Source organism: Neolamprologus multifasciatus, chromosome 23 (assembly GCF_963576455.1).
Source record: "Neolamprologus multifasciatus chromosome 23, fNeoMul1.2, whole genome shotgun sequence".
NCBI classification, from domain to species: Eukaryota; Metazoa; Chordata; class Actinopteri; order Cichliformes; family Cichlidae; genus Neolamprologus; species Neolamprologus multifasciatus.
Window position 1 is genome coordinate 34249952 of NC_140460.1, and position 15003 is coordinate 34264954.

At 37.6% G+C, this 15003-nt stretch overlaps 1 long non-coding RNA gene across 5 annotated transcripts in view; it reads left to right on the forward strand.

The window, feature by feature from the left end:
- The first annotated feature begins 242 nt into the window (after positions 1-242).
- Positions 243-15003, forward strand: part of LOC146492057 (uncharacterized) — an 89886-nt gene continuing 75125 nt past the window's right edge. The window contains exons 1-5 of one of the 5 annotated variants that reach the window (XR_014872255.1): positions 320-544; positions 3168-3238; positions 3521-3938; positions 4357-4516; positions 7035-11525. This is a non-coding gene — a long non-coding RNA (uncharacterized LOC146492057). Of the gene's footprint in view, positions 545-3167; positions 3239-3520; positions 3939-4356; positions 4517-7034; positions 11526-15003 lie in introns of those variants that run through there. The other 4 variants (XR_014872257.1, XR_014872259.1, XR_014872256.1 and 1 more) reach the window with 4 other exon arrangements.

Sequence of the window (15003 nt, forward strand, 5' to 3'; positions counted from 1 at the left end):
GCATCCGATCTGGGACCCACCTGGGTTAGCCAAGTAGGACCCACCTGAGCCAGCCCAGATGGGCTATGTTCTATGGGCACCATATGGGTAACATATGTGAAGTTGCATGAACAGGCAACTGAGTTTAACGACTTTAGTTAAGTATAATTATTAGTCATGTGCAAGTATAAACATGAATTAAGATGAAATAACTGATAATAAATTATGCCAGAGGCAGCATATGTATATTTAATTAATAACAAAATATACATATAAAATATATTAATAAGGGAAACACAAAGAACAGATGTGACTTAAAATTGTAAGACGCTTAATAAAATAAAATAAATGGTTTTACATTTGAGTGGGAAAAAAATTTCACTCCATGTAGGAGTGCTTTTCGAAATCTCGCGTTATTTCATGAAATATCACGAGGTTTTCTCAAACCGTCCCCCCCATTCTGGAACATTCTTCATTTCGCGCCCTTGGACAAAGCTGACAGTTAAGCTGGCAATTTTTGGATTAAGTGCATCTTTGAGCTACGGACTTATTTTCTGCACTAAGGGTAAGAACCTTTTGACTTAATTTGAATCCCTAAGTATAAATGAAATGTTTACAAAGTTATGATGCTGCAAAGTAATGTATGGCACAAGTGCTGGCGAACTTTTTCCTAGCACCCAAGCAAGGCTAAGCTAGTTGAAATTTTTAGTGTAATGTTGGATTTAGCCAATTTTCACAGTTTGAAAGCACTGTCTGGTGTCCTGTGTACTGCTTAACTAGCACCAAAATTAATGACTGCGTGTACTTAACATCAAGTTGTACTTAAACATTATCTTGGTTTTTCTCTATGATTAGTATTAATAAAGGATGGTATTAGACCAATTTAACTAAGTTCTAATTTTTTAGGAGGAATATGGGAGGGTATTTTCACTATCAGAGCAACCAAAATTGATTTGGTGTTGTCTTTATTAGCTTCATTCCTCACAGCTAAGTGAGGAGGGTAGGCCATGGCCATGAGCAACCCAGCTTTTGCCCCTGTGTCAGGAGCATGCACAGCAGTCAGAGAGGCAGATCAGTGAGCACTCTATTTCTGTAGAAGACATCGTCATCATTTTTCTTGCCATTGTTCTCATTTTTCCAGAAAAAGCAAATAAAAAATATAGGTGTTCTTGATTTGTTTGGGTTTTTTTTTTTTATACACACTTTAGTATGCAACTTTATATGTGTAGTTGTTTTAGTGAGAACTTCATCAGAAATACTGACTCTAGAATCTGCCTCTTACTGTTGTGCAAGCTCTGTACATGAGGGAAACTGATTATTTAAGCAGAAATGATCGGTCTTGTTAGGGCCACAGTGCCAACTCCTTTTACTATGATTGCTGTGGCCCTCCTTTTTTCCTTTTTGTAATGTATATTTAGCTAGAATCTACACATTTACCTATTTATAAAAAAGAAAAGCAATTGCTCTTTGGATGTGGTTCTAAAGATCTGTGATCTTTAAGTGTTTGTCTGATGCCTGATTTGTGCATGCTCACTGTTATTTTAATTTGTTTCATTATGGCTTAAATTTGTTTGAATTTTGTGCATGCTCCTTTATCAGCCTTCCTGCATGGACAGCTTGTGTGGTTATTGGCCAGGAGGGTTTGCAATTATCTCAAAACTTGAGATGTTTGTTGTTTTGATTATGACTATGGCTACTTATAAATTGCATGGTCACACTATTACATTAATATGTTATTAATATCTGTATATTGGTTTGATTTTGCTGTTGGACAGTGGAGTGAATAGTAGCAAGGGTTATGTGTGGTCTATTTCTTTCTTTATTTTTACAGACTTTGACATAAGAAGCAGTGTATATTTCAAAATTCATTTCTATTTAAAATTTGATGCATGCCAGAAATATACTAGTAGGAATCTTTTTTTGAGTTTGTAACAATTAGAATTGTTACTTTATAAAGCAATGTTATTGTAATACAACAGCTTTTAAGGCTGGTGTAAGCATCACTGCAGATTCTTTATGCCAAAATAACTGAGGATAAAACACAGAAAAAAAGGAGATTTTCCTGGAGTGGCTTTTTAAATCAGATAGCCTTAGAAATATTCTGCAGTTGAACAAAAACTGAAGAAAACCATGAATCAATATATGAACATTACCTGATGCTGCTGAAGTAAAGCAGAGCAAAGTTACAGAGGTTTTTTAGAGGTTTTATTAGAGAACAAGCTGAGTTTTTTGCAGTTTGGCATAATTTGGCACAAAAAAACAACTGACAACAGCGCTAAGCACAACCGTACACTGATGTATAATAAGCAAGGGAATAATGTGGAAAACATATTTCAGATGGGGAAACTTTTCTTGAAGTACACTACGAGAGAGCTGTGCAGGAAGTGTGATTTTTATTTTTATTTTTTCAATTGTGGTGGAAACAAGACAGCAAGAGGGAATTAATGACAGTATTTATCAAATGTGAAGCGTAGTTTGGATCTTCTTTTGCTGCTGGTTCAGTTAATTTTGGTTGGAGAGTGATGAAACCTGGAGCTTCAGAACCTGTGAGCTGTCTTTCAGAAAGCAATAGAGCAATCTGAGAGGACAAAGAGCTCAGAGGAAAATAGCTCAGAAAGTTGTTGAACATTTTAGTCTCGTTTCACAGTAAAATGAGTCAGAGCATCATCAGGACTTAATTTTGTACTCTGATTCTTTTGAGAATAAAACACTTGAGGAAGAGCACTATGATTGCGATGAACATGCTAAAGATTATGTTTTCATGAAATTTCTGTTGATTAAAGGACTGATGAAACTTTGTGCTATGGCCAACAAAAAGCACCAGGTTGGGGTGTCACTTTGAACGAGCTGGGTGTGGGATATGGGGGTAATGCACAAGCTTATTTATCTTTGGTTAAAAGGTCCCCGAAAATGCAGACAGTCTATGCAAATTCTAACTGATTTCAGCATTCATGGTTTCTGTCAGGCAATATTTGCCTTAAAGTTTTGCAAGCAAACCAAGGTCTCTCATTGAAATTAGCACGTGGAAAGCAACTGAATTGAGACAGGTTTTGCTTTTAAAAAAGCCCAGTTGTTCTACTGAATAATATACCAAGCCAAATGTATAGATACTTTATACTGCTATCTGTATCTATAAGAATTCTTCTAAGTCCTGATTTGTATATTGATAACTGACTGTGATTATGCAGAGGATGTTTTGAAGCAGTTTGAAGCATTTGGATTCTGGAAACAGATTGGGAAAAGGGAAGCGGAAAAGGAGGTAATTATGTTAAAAACACCTTAAAAGCAAAAATTTATTATTGAGATTATAAGAAACAAAAACAAACTGACAGTTTCTTTAGCAAACCCCTGCTGCTCATCAGGTTCAGATATGATTTCAAAATAGTGCTTTATAACTTGTTGACTTTTAAAAATCTGTTTTAGACTTTTTTTTTTATGCCATTATATACATTAAGGTTTTTAGTTTGTAGGACTAACCAGTACCCTAAATTATGTGTTTGGATTATTATTTATTTGTGTGTGTGTGTTTGTTTTTTTTAAGGCCAGTGATCCCGTCGAGCTCCGATGAGGATTGGGACAACACTGCGGAACAGCCAGAGACCTCGCCACCATCAGCAATGGAGAATAGACATTCAAGTGAAACTCTCTTCCTGAACATCACTCATCCATTTGTTCAGCCGCTACAACCCTCAACTCCTTCACCTGTGGTTTCACAACCAGTTCCAAGACAACTTCTACAAGCCACCAATACGAGCATGTTTGTACGTGTTCTAACCCTCCTGGAAGACATTAAGGACACTCAGAGGGTCCACAGTCGAATGCTACAGTCTCTCCTTACACAACGTGATGGACCAGTTGCTGCAGTATTACCCGAGGGTGCTGTATTTCCCATCCGGACAGTAGCAGATGTGGCAGCACTGGAGCAAAAACTGGATGACCCTGTCTTCCTAAAAGAAGTGGTAAATAATAATGATGTAATAACAATATCCAACGATTAATGCCTCAATCAGTCTGTGTTTCATGCTAGCAGTTATGATCAAGGAAAGTTGCTGTTTGTTCGAACATGGTCAGTGCAGTGAAGGAGTGGGAGGAGAGCTGAACAAACGTTGCTATTTTTGTTAATAAAATAACTTCTCCAAACATTATCTAGTTATAAGTTGTGCCATGCCAAACCCAAAACTTAAGAAATTACTTTTGGTGAATCATTTAGCTCTTTGCATTCGCATCAGACAGTGTTTGACTTTGACACCTAACTCTTTCTCAGTCAATTAGCATCAATATTATAGAGCCTAATTACTGTGTAGCTGTGCTTGCTTTCTTATAGGTGTGACTGATGGTACTACTGTCAGTAAAATTATTGTCCTTGCGTGTCCTAAGGTTGCTGTTGTGGCAGAGATCGGAGGGAGCACTGTTGATGAAGCCACAAGAAGAATGATGGCCTTCATTATGGACAATGCTCTTTCCAGGCAATATAACTTCGTTGGGCGCCATGGAAAGTGGGAATTTTGACGGCTTAAAGTTTTTGAAGTGCTATATGGTAAGTTCATTAGTTGTAAGATATTTTGTTGATGTTTGAATAACAGATGCTCACTACAGCTGCAGTCATTCAGAATCAACTTTTCTCTCCACCATTGTGAGCGGCTAGCTTCGCAATAACAGAAGTTTGACTTGATTGACGCGGGAATGTTCCCAGTTAGCCTAGCGGTCAGCAAGGAGGCTGCAGCGCTGCATTATGGGATCTGTAGTTTGTATATTATTAGCGCCTCATATCGCCAGGCCATGCATAACAATAATAGTACATCTATATAAAATGATCTCGCGGGCTGGATATAAATGTACGCCGGGCCGGATGTGGCCCGCGGGTCTTGACTTTGACACATGTGGTTTAGATAGACTGTACAAATGGTGGAGATGAAACCATCAGCTCATGTTGTTCTGGAGGTTGGTGGCTGCTGGCAAGAATGACCACATTTCTTTCTGGCTTGCAGCATACTTGAAGAAGTCTCTCACTAAACAGTTTTTTGGTTGCTCACAGAATGTGAATAAGCTCCAGGAACTCCAGGGCCAGCCTGTATTTTTACCAGTGTAATGGGTAACACACTGTTTTATCTGATGGCCCTATTTTTGATTTACATGAAAATCATTGGCGCCCGCCTGGCACACACCTCAAGAAGTGGAATCTGTTTTCTCCTTGGTAGATGTAGCCCTTGTTACATTTTACTATTTTGTTTTGTGTTCATTATGAGGTGCTGCACCATGCAAAAAACTGGTTAACCACTTGCCTGTTCTAAGCTCTGTGCCGATCACTGAGACAGCCCACAACACCAGTTATCATTGTAACTATGTAGATGTCTTTTAAACATTTGTCTTCAATTCAGATGGTATAAGGTAAAATATTTCACATTAATTTAATTTTTGAGTGCCTACTTGGCAAATCATTTTGTAAATAGCTTTTCTTTTTAATGTGATAGACTGGTGAGCTGTCCAGGGTGTACCCTGCCATTTATCCTTTCACTTCTGGGTTATGCCCCAGCCCCCTGCAACCCGGATAGAGATAGGAGGATGGTAGTTGTTGTAGATCCATGCAGTTCTTATGTTAACCAGACTCTAGACTTTGTTGAATATTATGTAATATGAAGACAAGATGTAGTATTTAAGTGACCTAGTAGTATTGGGGTAAAAGTTATTGAATAGTGTTGAAATAAAATGACAAAATTGCGAAGGATTAAAATATTCCAAAAGCTCACCTTACTTCATCTAAACATGTTTCAATCTCTTTTTATCAACACAAAATGCACAGGTTTATTGAATATGAATAAGTTGTGTTGATTTAACTCAGTTGTTTTAAGTTTCTGCCAAAGCAAAAAAGTTGTGTGCAACCAATGTCCACTATTGAATGAAGTAAATCCAACATGGCCTTTTTTTCAGTGTTCACTTGTAATATTCCTCAGACTAAATGTGTACCACAATGTATATGTGAAGGGTACAACAGAAATATTTTGGAGGGTACTATGCTAGTGACAAGCCATTGTACCTCTAAAGGTACTATAAAGTATGCCATTTACTTAGAGTGCACTGAGACGAATGTCACAAAGTAAAATCAGGGGATACACTCAGTAATCAAATATCACTCCTCTCATTTCCTATGTTTGAGGAAATCATCTTGTTTGTGTTTTCACCACTGTGCCTTTGGTTATAATTAGGACAAATATGCCATGCGCAGACATGTACACACACACACACACACACACACACACACCCAACACGAACATTTATAAGCTTTCTACACTGTGGATCCACGGTTAAAAATATCCCAGTAAACACATAAAACTGCATCAAACCGAGCTTGGCAATAGCAATAAACACCATCCCTTCATATTAACATTTTGTTTTGTGAAATGCCAAATTTAGACCATAATAAAAAAAAAAAAAATAAGCAATACCAGCTGCTAGCTGCATGGTTGCTAATTTCAGGTCAGCGTGACGTCGCAACTGCTGAAATGTGTTTGAACCGAGGCCACAAAATGGCTTCCTTGATCTAAACGGAGCTGCTTTAAATGGGAGTTAAAGGGATGTAATTGAACCTTAAATGTGTTCCTCAAAAATCTTTAAATAACTATTTACCAGGGATAGATAACCAGCTGGTATAATGCCGTGGAAAACTGGATTTGAAAGCTTTAGAAGTGTCTTTAAGGCATTTGTTAAGCTCTGTCGTGTCCATCGCCAGAAAGAAGCTGTGCTGTCTGTCTGGGGGAATTAAACTGAGGCAGTTTAATCAATCACAGAAAATATCATTCTGCATGCAAGCATATCAGAGTGTGACCTTGGTCTTGTACAAGAGGGAAAGCAGCCAAAAAAAAAAAAAGCTTCCACCACAACTTCCAGTATGGAAATTTATTTGAATAAGAGTCATTGCAGAGGGGCAATGTCAAACAAACATCCCTCAGTCAAAGCAGCACCAAGGAGGAAATGGGTTTAGTGTTGCAGACTTCAATTTAAAGCCAGCAATCCGGTTTAGCTTTAGCATTTTGTCAGTTATTACTTTTTTTTCACAGAGAAAGTACAGAACAGGAAGGATGTGAGAGGAAATTGGAGCCAAATTCCATCCATTCACATGCTGTACATGGCCACTTTCCCCAGGCGAGTGTGTGAGTCAGCTCAGTGACTGGGAGCAACCCCGAGGAAGAGTTTTTGTTAACCTGTGACGATGTGGCTCGCCCAATCCTCACTAGACTTTAAATTATTCAGCACCAACACCAGCTGTCTTCTCTTATAGCTCAATATCCACTTTTTCTGAGATAATAAATTATTAACTGTTTAGACCCAGTTATTCTTTTCCTTATTTTATATAACTATATACTGTTAAAGTTGTGGATGCTCATAAACATGACTAAAGTTTACAATGCTGTGCTAAAGTCTTGAGTCATTCCTCATTTCTATATATTTTGTTTCCACAGAACCAGACTTTCTTCTAATGTTGCAAAGTGGTCTTGAGCGATAGGTCGCCAAGGTTCACCACAAAATCAATTTGAATGGTTAGGCACTTGGTTAGTAGTAGCCTAACACAAAGCATGATTTCTTTAGTTAAATCTATAAAGAACATGTCAACAAAAAATCAATTTGACAGCCATAAAATAGTATTTTAGCACCAACAAGATGATTCCCAAAGAGCTATTAGCTGAAACATGGTATAACTCTTTGTGGTCTGCAGTTTGTCCTTAAAAAAAATGAGAAAATTGGACAAGTAGAGGACAAAAAAAGAGACAGGCCTAAGAGAAAACTATCTACATCACATGACTTATATCTGAAAGTCATGTCCTTAAGAAATAGGAAAACAAAGAAGAACAAAGAAGTCTTGATGCAGAAAAATACACTAAACCCAAATTTGAATTATTGTTTCAAATCATTATTGTTGTCATGTGTGGAAGAGGTTGGGATGGACACGGTGAAGGCGCTGTCATGGCTTTGGTTGTATCTTAGTCAGTGGTGTTGGGGATCTTGTCAAAACTGAAGGAAGTATAAATGCTGGAAAGCACCATCACATTCATTAATCCATTTTGATTACCATCTCAAAATCAAGTGACAGACAATGGCTTCTTTCTCAGTATGACAGTGATCCCAATCACACTGCTAGTGCAGTAAAAGTATACCTGTATAGACATGCATACAATGGAACATTGTCAGTTATGGATTGACCTACCCAGAGATCATGTTAAGAGAGAATGGATCATGTTTTTCCGCATACTAGAGTAATAGGGCCCCTGAGAACTGTAAAACCTTTGGATTTTTTCAGTTCTCGTCTCATTTTTATTACTGTTTTTGACTTTCCTATGTCATTCAAGCTGCCTACCAGTAAGCAAGTGCATTACTGGAGGAATATTGTAAAATGTTGGAAAAGTAATTTAAAACTTTGGTAAAATGAAGTTAAAAACAAACAAAAAAGTGCTGCTGTGTGGGTTTTCTCTGGGTACTTCAGCTTGCTCTTACAGGCTAAACAGTGATTATAAATTGGACGTAGGTGTGAATGTGAGTGAGTAGATGTTTGTTGTGCTGGACTGTTGATTTCTCTAGGTTGTACAACACCTCTCATATCAGAGCACAGCTGCTCTTTAGGAGAAAAGCAATCCATATTTTAAATTCTTGAACTTGAAGCTTTAGCATTTACTCAGACGATGTGATATGTGAACCTGAGTACAGACTCGTAGGCAGAGCTAACTAAAAAGAAACCTTTAATTGAATATTCCAGCAAAGGTACAAAATCCAAAAAGTGAATAGGAGAAGACAAACTCAATCATAACAGACAGTGAGTTCACAGGGAGCCAACCAGAGGCTTATGCTATGAAGCGAGTTGAACATATCCAGGGTATTGTTCTGTTATCTGGATTCACTTACCCATAACACTGGCAGGGATAAGCAGTCATACAGCTGGTTATCAACTCACTAAATTAATCCAGAGTTTCACCTGCACATTCACATGAAAGGGTCTGTGATCACAGGATCTGACTAACGAAAAAGAGACATTTTAGGACTCAAATAAGTCTTTTTCTGCACAAAATTATCTCTAACTCTCTAACTAACTCTATTCAGAGACATTATATGATGATGATAAAATGATGATTCGGTCATTCTTCCAAGAATGGTCAGGCTGTTTCCTGGAGAACTGACTGGTAAGTAAAGTACTGGTAATTTCATACCTGCTGATCTCTAATCTGGAATGTAAACTGCTCCAGAACAAACTAGGTTCAAAACACAAGTTAAGATATACTCCAGTAAGCAGTGAGCCACCATTGTAGTAGAAAACCCAGAATAAACCCTGAAGTTACTTGGATAAGATGACATCCTGCTTCATAGTGAAGGGCAACACAGACTGAGACCACCACGCCCTCACTGACATCATACATCATTTCATACAGAAAAAAAACAGGAACACGGCATTTTTAAGGTCTGAGCCAAAAATGTAGTGGCTCATGTTTAGTGAGTGTATTAACTGCTAGCTAGCTAGCTAGCAGAACAGTTAGCTAGCTAGCTAGGCAGATACATAGATTGATAGATAGGTAAGGAAAAGCAAAATAGTCCAGGTTATTGTTAGGGTGAAAGGTGAGGTACAGTGTGTGAAATAAACCTATGACAGCTGGGATAGACAGATTTATAACAGAACAGTATTTAATAATGTTATTCATTTGCCATTTCTTTGCAGCACAACCTCATCAGAAAAACAATAAGGGGATTGAAATAGTTATTTTAATCATGCTTTTGTGTGTGTAAAATGTCTAACCTTTCTTAAAAGACGGTAGTGGTGATAGCACTACCCCTTTAATACGCTATACTTAGGTTCTGCAGTTAATGATACACAATATATCTTCCACTTAAATATCAAATTTTCCTTGCAAGCATGAATAAAATGAAAGCGCTCACTTTATGTTGATCTGTCTGATTTGCAGAATAGGCTTTTAGGGTGCCATTATCTCACTGTAATATTTGAAGGTTTCATTAGAACATAAAGAGCTTTGATAAATGTATTAGTGGAGATGCTTTTTGTTCTTTTTTTATAGGTATGTATTGTTAAGGCTTCGTTCTTTCTTATGATTCAAAGACTAATGTGTTTTTCATTGGCTTTTCTGGGTTTTTGTTATCCTTCTGAAGAACACTTTTGTCTCTGTTCAGTAATGCTCAGATAATCACCCACTGTGATTTTGTGTTTGTTCCAAACAAAACAGAACACCATCAGAGGATTTTTGATCAGAAAATGTGAAACAGTAAATGGAAAAGCTGTAATGTATATATCTCTAAATACTATTCGATTTTCAGAGAAGCAAAACTAATATGATCTTCACAAAAAAATGTCACCAATGGCTGCGTTAGGTCTACAATAAACATGGAAATGCCAAGATAAGAAATTTTGGACAGACTTATACTACTTATCAGAATTAAAGTTCTAAAAGCTACATTGGTCTAAAGTGGAAAAACATATTCTACAATAAGGGCAACTTTTAAAAACCAAAATTAATTCAATTATTCAATTCAATTTTATTTATATAGCGCCAAATCACAACAACAGTTGCCTCAAGGTGCTTTATATTGTACAGTACATCCTACAATGATAGATAGAAAAACCCAACAATCATATGATCCCCTTTGGTGACAGTGGGAAGGAAAAACTCCCTTTTAACAGGAAGAAACCTCCGGCAGAACCAGGCTCAGGGAGGGGCGGGGCCATGTGCTGCGACCGGTTGGGGTGAGAGAAGGAAAACAGGATAAAGACATGCTGTGGAAGAGAGACATAGATTAATAGCAGGTATGATAGGTCTATTAACACATAGTGAGTGAGAAAGGTGGCTGGAAATAATAATAATAATAATAATAATAATACATTTTATTTATAGGCGCCTTTCAGACCCTCAAGGTCACCTTACAAAAAATGTGAACAATAGCAGTAAAAAATAAATAAATAATTAGACATAGGAAAAGAAAAACTCAATGCATCATGGGAATCCCCCGGCAGCATAACTAAGGGAGGATTCAGGGTCACCTGGTCCAGCCCTAACTATATGCTTTAGCAAAAAGGAAAGTTTTAAGCCTAATCTTGAAAGTAGAGATAGTGTCTGTCTCCTGAATCCAAACGGAAAGCTGGTTCCACAAAAGAGGGGCCTGAAAACTGAAGGCTCTCCCTCCCATTCTACCTTTAAATACTCTGGGAACAACAAGTAGGCCCGCAGTGCGAGAGCAAAGTGCTCTAATAGGGTTATATGGTACTACAAGGTCAAAATTATATGTGGGCTTTCGTAATACATCAGTCACACATGTCTATAGCTTGCTTATTAATCATCAGTCATGAGAGAAAATGTGCGTAAATGGTTTCTGGAGGTTGGAAGAAGTCACTGTGAAATCACGCAGTCACACAGGCCGAGAGACTGGTTGGTGACCCCCTGGCAACCGCTCGTCACAGTGGGGAAAAATGTTAGCAAGTAGATTCTGAAAGTTGCTGAAAGTCACTAGCAACTACTCTTTGAAAACAAGTGAAAATGAAGCAAATCACTGTATTTTTCTCCATTCAGGTTTTCGCCTGTTGCGTTGGATATCCATGAAGATCACCAGCACAGCCCCAAACCATGGCAGAGCCTCCATGGCACCTCTCATCTGAACTCCTCTTTGCATATTTACAGTGATTTGTACCACAAATTTGGAGTCATCGCTCCATCACACTTGTTGCCAGTGATTTCCAGTCCAGTTCTTGTTTAGTTTGGCATACCTCAGTCTTCTTGGCTTCCTGACAGCAATCCTTCCACTGAGACCATTTTTGATGAGTTTTTAGTGAACAGTAGATGAATCGACTGAAGGGCTAAATGCATCTCTCAGGACCTATATCAATCCTTTGTTGGCTTTTTCCTGTTTTTTAAGGACGTGACTTTTAGATGCTGTTCATTTGCTGTATGTAGGTTTTTTTTTATGCCTGACACTTTTTCTTCTGTCCTCCATTTGTCATCCTTTAAGGTTGCACTGCACACCATGCCAAATTTTGGTCTTTTTTTTTTGGTCACTTTTAGAGTCACCTTTTTTATGCAAAAATGCATTTTTATGCCTGTCAGACTGTGTTATCTTTGGCATTTTTTGTAGATTCACCTAAAATTATGCCTTTGAGACAAAGTGCCTAAAGACATTTTCATTGGTTCATTGCTGATTTGCCTATTATTGTAGACAGAACACTGGTTCATCCCTTGAGTTAGGTACCCTTTGTATGTTTGAATGATTCATGTTGTAGGTTATTGTGAATAATTTTTCAAAAAAAAAAAAAAATCTGAAAAGTATCCAAAAACAAAAATGTCACTTTTTTTTTTTTTTTTTACATTTTGCTTTATTTCTTTAAAGGTTGACTTTGAACTAAATTTAATATTTGGACCTGAATAGTATATTTATTATTCAGCATATTATATGTAGTCATGTGACTGATTAATATGCATCTATTTTTCTTTTCTGCAATACATTTGGGAATGGAATAGAAAAAAATCAAAAACAAGAATTGGGTGCACGAGCTTGAAGTTAAAGTCGTTAAAGATGTTTGCTGTAAAATCATTCCACTCTGGAGAAAGAACAGTTCAAAGAAATCATTAAAAGCCCCAAATCACCACGACATTCATGCCCACCATGAGTTCATGTAAACCTCTAACTGTTTATAGTATTCTTCAGTTTTCTTATTTTTCCAGTTTTCCCAAGCCTTCCAGCATTAATCATTTATCAATATTTTTTTTCCATCTTCTTCTTTGCTACTTTTGATCTCTTTTACATACTTTGGCCTACTGCTCTCCGGCCATATGGTCACCTGCACACCAACTGAGCCAAACCTTGTATCAAAATTTGTCTCCTAATACGATGATCCACAGTGCAACAACTTTCATCCAATCAGAGTCAAACTAAGACTCAGTTTTCATCTTATGGTTATTTTTAGAAACAAAACTAGTTGGCTGCATGGCCACAACCAGCTATGAGGTCACTGAGGTTTGGACTAAATCAAGACTATGAGTCTTTCATAGTGTGATGCTTCAGATGGCGTTTACTATGAACCGATTCTACAAGTTATGGCTTACCCTACAGTGACTCTGACTGGGTTGTGTTCAGAGGGTTAGGTTTACCCATGACTCATGAGGAATGATAACTGGTTAGTTTAGGCAACAGGAGTGAATCACAGGCACAGTAGGGCCAGTGCCATTGAGTAAGTAACTTTTCCCTTGTGCTATTTAAATTTCAAGTGTTACAAAATAGTTTTGTATTTTGTTTTGTTATTTCCATTGTTTTGTAGACACAAACCTCATCTTCCAGATTTCTATATACAAAGCTGCGCCAGCAACAAAAGGAAGGCTGTACAAAAAAAGTTTTCACAATGAATTGCAACTCTACGACTTAGTCTCTTCAAGAGGTGTAGAAGTGCACTCATTTCTAAACTGTGCTCATAGCCAAGGTCTGGGTGCCGTACACACATTTAAAATGTCTGAAAGTGAAAGAGATTTTCAAAATAAATGATGTAGCCATTAAATCAGATATTATCATAGCACATACGTAAATCTTAATTTTTGAAGTTCTGGTTTTACTATCATCATGGTTAGCAGTTATTGTTTAGTAAGCAATGGATTTTACATCGATGAGTCACAAAACATTCTGTTCTGTTGTCCCCTACTATCTAAGCACTGTCATTTCCTTGTTGACATTAAACCCTACAGTCCTTAGCTGAAATTATTGGTTTAGGATTTCCCAAACTGCATTAACGCTACATGACAGACTTCTACTTTATAATCTGCAAAATGTAGCAAAGGTTTGTTTTCAGTGCATTTGTCAGCTTTGTGTAATCAAGACTATTCAGTCCCTTTAATTAACAGAAATACTCATAGAATCCACCAAACGCCGTAAGCATAAACTTTTTGAAAACTCCAGTATTTTATTTAAACATCAGCTTGATCATTTGAGTATCGTGCTGGTACTGGACTACAATATGGTGTCCGTGATATCTTTATTACCTTTAAATACTCTATGCACAAAACAGAACATCAAGACTTGAAGTTGAAGCACCTGATTTCCTTGGCTGATTTAAAATTTGAATTGATTAAAACTGTGCCTTCAAAGGTTTGATCTGAGTGAAGCGCTGCTCTTTAAAGCAACATGAACACTGTTACTCATAGTTATAAACTAAAAATTATCATCAAAGACCGCAGCTGCCCTAGGCTTCACAGCAAATTTCAGCTCATTGTCAGCTTCACTGCTATCATGATTTCATTTGTAGCTGCAGCAGCCTGCTGTTTTCAGAGACAAAGCTTGTCAGAGCACAGACTGTATATAAAAGATGGCAAACCCGCCTTGATGTCACCTATTGATTGGTTAGGCTTAAATGTTAAACTTCATCTTACAGCTTTGAAACCAGATATCACAAGTAAGGCCCCAAGTAATGGGGGGCTAGAGACCAGTCAGTGGCGCCTTGGCACCCACCAGCGGTTTGGGAACTAGCATGAAAATGGTTGCAAAAATGTATGCAGAAAAACGTCTTGTAATTGTTTTGTTTAGTAGTAGGTAGCATGTAGTTTGCATGGAAGAAGCCAATGTGTTTGCAAATACTGACTCACTAGTAGGCAAGTGGCAGTAAACTAGAAACAAAAAATGTTGACCTCGAAAGTGCAATTTTTACTTGATGACTTGATATTTCCTGTCACACTTCTCACAGTTTCACTAATGCTCAGAGAAAAGTGGCAAAACTACAAGCAAACACAATAATATGCTAGGGAACAAAGCTACTAGCATAGGGTCACTTACCATGACTGGGGCTTTAGTAATTGATACACAACCACTGACGTCAACCTCCAGCAACCACTTCCCAACTGGTCAAGGAAAAATAATAATTCCCTCACAACTGGTGGTTGCCAGATGGTTACTGATTGATCTTTAGACCTAAATGACTTAGGCTCAAAATGTGGATCTGACAGAGAAACAGAGGAGCACTACAGGCTGACTGGGTTGCAACTAATCAGTTACAGGGAACGTCTG